The following is a 7253-nucleotide window of genomic DNA, read 5'->3' as shown; positions in this document are numbered from 1 at the left end:
TCTGGTTCCTGTGTTTTTCCAGCAAAACATCTGCCTACCAACTCCTCCAAGAAGTACTTGCAGCCCAAGTAAAGGAAGGTCAGAGCCACAATAATATTGGGATGACCTGTAGGACAAATGTGATTTGCAGCTCCCTTGTCTTTCTTTAGCAGAGACATGAACAACCTTTTTTTACAGTGCTAAATTTTCTAGGCAGCTGGCAGAGGTTAGGCTCTCTCCCATGCTTGGCAATGGTGAGGGGGTTATATGAGTTTGACCTTTATATAGTTTACACAAAAATTCTCTTGAAGTAACGTATGTTAGACCCAATTGGATTTTGGTTGTAGATCTTCAAGTTACTAAAACTCGCCATAAAAATGAGAACCTAGGCATCAGCTTTTCCCCTCACATGCTTGCTTCTCCCTTGCTGAAGGGAGATTAGATTATCGTATCTGGAGGCTGCTACAGTGCAAACTGTGTTAACACTGAAACCATAATAAACCATAAACCACTGAAACAAATAAAGTTTGATGCTTGTCCTCACTTGGAGAACTTGGTGCCCTAAAGATTTCTTTTAGTTTATGTATTTATCAAGTTGGTAAAAGGACCTTAGGCTGTTTTATGAGAGAATTCTGTGTGTCCCCAAAAGGTATGGGGAGATCTGGGCAGAGAATTATTCTGTTAAAATGTGTCCTTAATTTCCCAGGCAGTGCTGCCCACGGCATGACAGCAATGACAGCAGTGGTGCTGGGAAGGGATCTCTAGAGGTCTCCAATCCAGACCAAGGCTATTGCCCATAATAGATCAGGACAATCATAATATCTTTATTATTATTATTTTTATTACTAGAGTAAAAGGAGGTTTGACTTAGAGACCTTATTGTAATCTAAGTAATACAGCTTGCATGATGACACAGGACACAAATCACTCTTCAGCTTTAGGCAGCATGTTAAACATTAAAAAGAAATGATAACTACTAAACCCACTTAGTTCAGGTTTGTGCTGAAATTGTACTTGCTATTCAAGCTACTCGAGAAACAGGAATTCATTTTTTAAATACAGATATTTTTCTTCCTTTTGACTCACTTGAAAGGCAAGTGCTGCCCCTACTGGGAAAATTGAGAAAACCCAGTTTGAGAACGAAAATTGTGCTATCCCTGGTTGCCAGCATCACAGTAGGACAAAATCCACAAAACATTTTGAAATGGAAATTCCAAAAATCATGTGAGGTGAAGAATAAATAGTGGGTGAAACCATAGAAGCCTCCCGGATCAGATCCTGAAACTGAGCAGGAAGGAGAGCTGTCATTACGTGACTGCAGAATTTCAGGACTCAGCAGAAAAACACACGAGCTTGACACGGAGCCTCTCTGTATGATTATGCTCCTGCTCCCTGGACGCCATGGAGGTGACACATTCCTGAGCTCGGTGGCACAGACCATCCCTCGGCTCAGCGAAGGCAGACAGCCCTGTACCTGTGTACAGCTTCACTCCAGACAGGTATTTTGGTTTCCAGCTGAGGCGACTTGAAGATGATCTGGAGGCACTGTCCTCTTTTTCAGCTTGACTCGGGGTAGACAGCAGGTTGAGGGAAGGGAGCGCTCCCCTCTACTTGGCACTTGGGTGATGACACCAAGATACTGGGACTGGTTTGGGGCTCACAGGGATCTCCATACAGGAGTGAGCCCAGGGAGGCCTCAGACAGGTGGAGGCCAGGGTGTGCAAGGCGAGGCTGCAGGTGCGGGGCTTGCTCAGCTGCAGGCAAGGAGGCACTGGGGAATTCCCTGCAGGTATCTCCCCCAGCCCAAAAGGGTCCCGGAGATGCTGGGACCAGACCCTGCTCCCAGGGGCACAGTGAGAGCACCGGAGGCACTGGCACAAGCTGCAGCATGGGATGACCTCGAGGAAACAGCCCTTCTTGTGCGAGTGGGGTGTCCCTGGAACTGAAGCACCATATCAGAATTTGTCTTCCTTTAATGTAACTGCTTTGACCCAATAAATCTGCCTTTTTCTGGCCTCTGCCATGCTGCAAAGTCAGCCTTGAGCACTGCAAAGCCATTTCTTCCTGCTCTCCCATGATTTTTTGCACACGGCTCTGGGAACAAACCTGCTGGCAAGAAGCATAAGAAGAGCATTCTATGTGTTATTTCCTCTGTTGAAAGCTGGGAGCTGATCGGGGAGAAATTGTGAAGCCTGCCCTCGTGGCTCCCTGAGTCACTGCAAAGCCGTAGCTGTGTGACTTCTGCTGTGAAATTCCATCTGATCATTGCTGATTTTGTAGAGTAAGGTTTTCTTCTTCTTCCAGCTCCTGCCCACAGTCCAGCTGAGACAATTTAGTTTTAACCATTCTGTAATTAATGACTCTCAGGCTGCTTACAGAGCCCTGTGCTACAGGACCTACCCAAGCGTGCCGGCACCGTCTGCATGGAGGAAGATGCAGCAGAATGCTGGTGGTGCCAGCTGCAGTTCAGACTCAGCTGATCTGTGCTAAACTGTGTGTGTATGGAAAAATACAATTTACCTCTTTTGGGAAGCACAGGGTTTTACAAGGAAACAGAGAAGCATGTCTTAGACTGGGCTTGCCCTGAACCATGCAACACAGCAGTGTTTCAAATCCACTTTTACATCTATTTTATTACAGTTAATGTTGCTGCCGTACATCTCCTGTACCTGCCACTACCCTCCTACACAGAGAGGGTCACAAAGTGCCCTCTGTCAGCCACACTCCTCCTTTTCACCTCTGTGGCAGCAAGACACCACGGAGCACGTGCCAGCACCGGTGTTAAAATACTCCCTCCAAGTAGAAAGCACAGCTGAATCAATTTGCTCCATGAACTGGCATCAGGGGCTCGGCTCAGGTGAGCTGCAGTGCTGTTCTGATGAGAAGTGGAGCATGACAAGGGAATGCGTGGTGGGTTTCACCAAGCCTCATCATGAGCACACACTCTCTCCTTGAAAGATGAAGTAATGCAGAATGTTGGAGCCGAAGGACAGAAGAGGGTAAGGGACACAAAAAGCCTGGGAGCCTCTGTTCTCAGGAAACATGCCCTGGGGAGAGCAGTGGCTGCAAGTCCTGAGCAGCTGGGACTCCCTGCTCAGACATGGGATGCTCTGGGCAAGTCAATTGCAGCCCCACACAGTCCGCTGCTAGCCTCTTAAAACTCTGCATGTCCTCACTGTTTGCCTGTTGTCCCCATCTGATTCTTTTTTATTTCCTTCTTTTACTGACTTTCACGTTCCTTTTTAAATTTTCCTTCTTCTTCTTTCTCTTTGAATGGGGAAATGGTTACTACTGTCCTGACTCAAGCATTTCTCATTTTATTTCAAATTTTGAAGCCTTTTCCCCTAAAGACACATGCTGTTTTAATCAGCAGCAATCACCCGTTAAAACCAGATTAATTAAAGAAATTACTTCATATATTTTTCTAATGATCTGAAACAAACAGGAGGAAAACTCTACAGTCTCCCATTTATAATGCTGTTTGCCTGCAACACATTGCTGGATAATACCACTGCTGATCTGAGAAGATGACATCATCTCACCATTAATCTTTTGCTACAATAATAAAATAGCTGAATTGGAATTTACTACATCCTTTGGAAATAGATATTTTGGTCTCTTTCATGCAGGGGTAAAAACCCAAAACCCTATTCTACAGTTTCTTAAAACCATCGCATATGAATGCAGTGTGTCCTTTGTTTGACTCGGTTAACAGTGTATTTAATTCTTTTCTTTTGCTCTGCTGCTGATACCTTTCTCATTAACACTGTTTGCCACCAACAGGGGAAAGGGACAAAGCCCATGACACTGTGCGATGAACTCAGAGCAATGTCCACTCCTGCCAGGCTTACCACTCCTGCCAGGCTTTAAAAAATGTCACAGCATGTGCAACCCCACCTAATTTCAGGGGTAGCTTAAAATCACTGAATAAATGAGGTGTTTTGATAGTAAAATGAAGGCACGGAGTCAATGTCTTTGAATGTTAAACAATGTAATGGATAAAGCCACTAAACAAGTGATGCAACCTAAGTAAATGATGCAGACTGATCCCAAGTGATATTAGAAGTACCATCAGTGAGTAAATGACGCCATATGGTAATAAAGTGTCATCATAAATGAAGTGGCGGGGTAAATGGTCGTTGTATTACTGAAAGACGTACCTGTGGTGAGTGTGGTGGGGTGAAGAAGCTGCCATCCTTGGGTCCTCTGTATGAGTGAAGCTTAGAAATTGGCAAATTAAAACTGTTGTTGATTGAACTGATGTTCTCCTGGCACAGCGGCATCACCGAGGATGCGGGAAATAACTGCAGCAAATATGTGAGCATGGTCCTCCCCCTGTAAACAAAAGGCATGTTCTGGGTTGCTTTCCATGCTGTGTGATAGTAAAAAGGGAGGGCAGTTTATTAATCCCACTGACCCTAACTCAGGGCCTCCCTCCCGGGGTCTAATTGGTCTGGCTGCAAACTTTTGCTGGAAAACATTAGTTTGGGTTGTAAATGCAAATGTAAATGGAGGTAGAAAGTGATCTGATTTCAGAATTATCTTATTAGCATTTGGATGCTATTATAATTATTTTAGTATTATAGAAACATTAATTTACTTTAGTATTAGTTCATTAATGAAGTATTAATGCACTATTAGTAAATGCATTCCATATAAAAATCTCTTAGAACTGAATTTCTTAGTAATTGATCAGTGATTCATTTATTAATGATAGTGATCTACTAGCATGTTAGTGTTGATTCATTAATGTGTACATTGATTTCGATTAATTGGTTAAATTGCTATTCATGCTCATAAAGTTATTGCTACCATTCAGTGCGCTTCATCTAACTAAAAACATGATTTAGATTTTCATATGAATGAACTCCTTTGGGACTGGTAATCTCCTTAGCATCCTAAAGGTCTCCTCTTGAGGGATATGATAAACTCGGGTCACCACTAGAAAGAGTAAAAATTAAGAGAGAATGCCTCCAACGTTTTATTATGATTTAAATAGCTTCAGTTCTTCGCTCTTATTGTTAAATGAGGCAACACCTATCTCGGCAGAGCCGAAGGGTGAGTCAGAGCTATCACACTCATCATCCCGATCCCCTCTGGCGCTCAGGTAAGGAGAGACAGAGAGCCAGCACGGGTTCCAAGTGCCTGGAGGAGAAACACCAGCCGAGTGGAGCTGTGGGTCATCCCCTCCCACTCCTGCAAGGGCATCTCCGGTCCCCAGGGGGCCCCCACAATGATGTTACCTGGCATCCATGCAGTCTCTTGGCATCTCCCCCACTCTTGGTGCCTCAGGAGTGGTGATAGCCTTGCAGAAGAGGTAGCTTTCAGGATCGCAAGTGGATCAGAAGGATTAAGCCCAGGCAGCAGCCTTGGATAGCTGTTTGTAAGCCTCTCGGACAGCCTTTTGTAGTTCCCAACAGGGAGGTCAGGCTTCCCAGGAATCAATTTGCACAGCCTTCAGGTTCATATTATTTGCCAGAAAATGACCATGCCGGGGGAACAACCCTGGAAAGGGGGAGTTTATTATGATTACCCTGGGGGAAGTGGCAGCTACAATGTTAATCCTATTATAGCATCAGTAGGATGGGGTTGCAAGAAGTGATTGTCAGTGAGAAAACAGCGCCCTGCCAAAAAGCAGAAACTCCTCTTAGGAACATACCTGCCTCGATAGCATTGCAGAAGGGAAGCAAATAAAAAGATATAAAACATTCCCTAGCCCAGCATTGCTTCCAGCTACTCCTGTTCAGACTCTGTTTTCCTATTCTGATGAAAAACATGGCTTTATATTTAGCCCACGAGTGCTGAGCACAGATAACCAGTTAAAAGCAGGGTTGTAAATAATTTGCCTGAGAGGAAAGTCAAGCAAAATCTCATGCTGGACTTCCCCATTTTAAGAAACTGCAGTATTTGGTATTTCTTTACAGAGGAGCAGGACACTGAGTAGAGAGAAGCTGAAGGTGAAAAACAATTATCAAGACGAAAATAACAGAAACAAGTTGTTTCACCTTCCCCAGTGCATACATTACTATTTATCCAAGCTTACTGTTGATTTTGTTTGGGTAACGCCTGCAATCACTCGCTGATTACAATAAGTCATGAGGCTTTTATTATTATTATATATTTCTATACTTTTATGTGCTCAGATCAGCAAAAACTGTCTCTTACGGGATGCTAATGTAACGTGCCAGCACATCCAGTCCTCCCTTGTGTGTTTTCATTCACCCACCGCCTGGGCGAGGGGTAGGTGGATGCAGTGCTCCTCTGCTGTCTCTGCGATCTGCTGGCTAACTGCTATTGGAGAGGGAACAAATGCCTGAAGTACAGAAAAAGTTTCAATCAGACCTTGCAGATCTTCCCACACCAAGAAACAAATCCTCAGGAAACTGGGCTCAGCTCTCATGGCTAATGCACTCTAAAATGGCTTTGACTTGCATTTTGGATAGAAAAAATGTATTTTGTTGTTCTTTAACAAGAGGCAAATTTTGAAGTGCAAGGTTTGAAATAGGATGTGTTACTAGTGTTCGTGAAACTTAAGTTTAATCACCTACCTGTTTTGGAGTAGACAACATACAGAGGCCCCTCCCTTGCTATCTTGTTCTGTTAATTTAAGTAAGATTGTTTAACAACAGCTGACTTCTCCCAAGATCTTGATGCTGGAACAACAAAGGTGAGCAGAAGCCAAATAGACTAGGGAGTCAAAGGCAGACTCCAGAGGTTGCTCCAACACTGGGTGGTGTCAGGAGTAGGAAAGGTGTGACACGCCGTGCTCACACCAACCCCGGATTGCGTTTCCCCTGCAAAAAGGTGCAGTTTCCCCTGCAATTTCCCCTCCTCGCAGATGAAGGCGCAGGCAAGGTCTGCGGCGATCCCAGCGCAGGCACCAGCCGGCTGGCCTCACGCATCCCAGGATGGGGATTTCCTGCACCCTCAGCTGCTCGGAACAAATCGCGTCGGGTTCCTGACTTCTGTTTTCATAGCTACATATTCTCGGGAAGCTCTGAGATGGCTTATTTTAAGAAAAGCAGCGATTTTCCGTGTTGAAGGCAGACGGCCTGAGGCGAACCGCCCCTGCGGCTCGGCGCAGAGCAGCCCTGTCAGGGAGCAGGGGGCCGGCACCCCACGAGCGCGCTTCCCACAGCCCCCAAGGCGGAGCGGCAGCCCCGGGGGAGCGAGGAGGAGGCTCCCGGCACCGGAGCCCCCTCGCTACCCCCGGCCCGGGCCCGCCGCGCACAAGATGGCGGCGGGGAGGTGACAGGGCGCTTACGTGACGCGCC

General features: G+C 45.6%; 1 long non-coding RNA gene across 1 annotated transcript; it reads right to left on the bottom strand.

The window, feature by feature from the left end:
- Positions 1–801: 801 nt before the first annotated feature.
- Positions 802–6667, bottom strand: LOC308197642. Its single transcript, XR_013953181.1, has 4 exons — positions 6528–6667; positions 5223–5484; positions 4140–4314; positions 802–2085 (listed from the first exon to the last, which is right to left on the bottom strand). It is a non-coding gene; the product is annotated as an uncharacterized lncRNA (long non-coding RNA).
- Between the last annotated feature and the right edge of the window lie 586 nt (positions 6668–7253).

The sequence above is a fragment of the Anser brachyrhynchus genome (assembly GCF_964034855.1).
Source record: "Anser brachyrhynchus genome assembly, chromosome: 6".
Lineage (NCBI taxonomy): Eukaryota > Metazoa > Chordata > Aves > Anseriformes > Anatidae > Anser > Anser brachyrhynchus.
The sequence above is the reverse complement of the archived record's forward strand: the minus strand, read 5'-3'. Positions and strand labels throughout refer to the sequence as shown.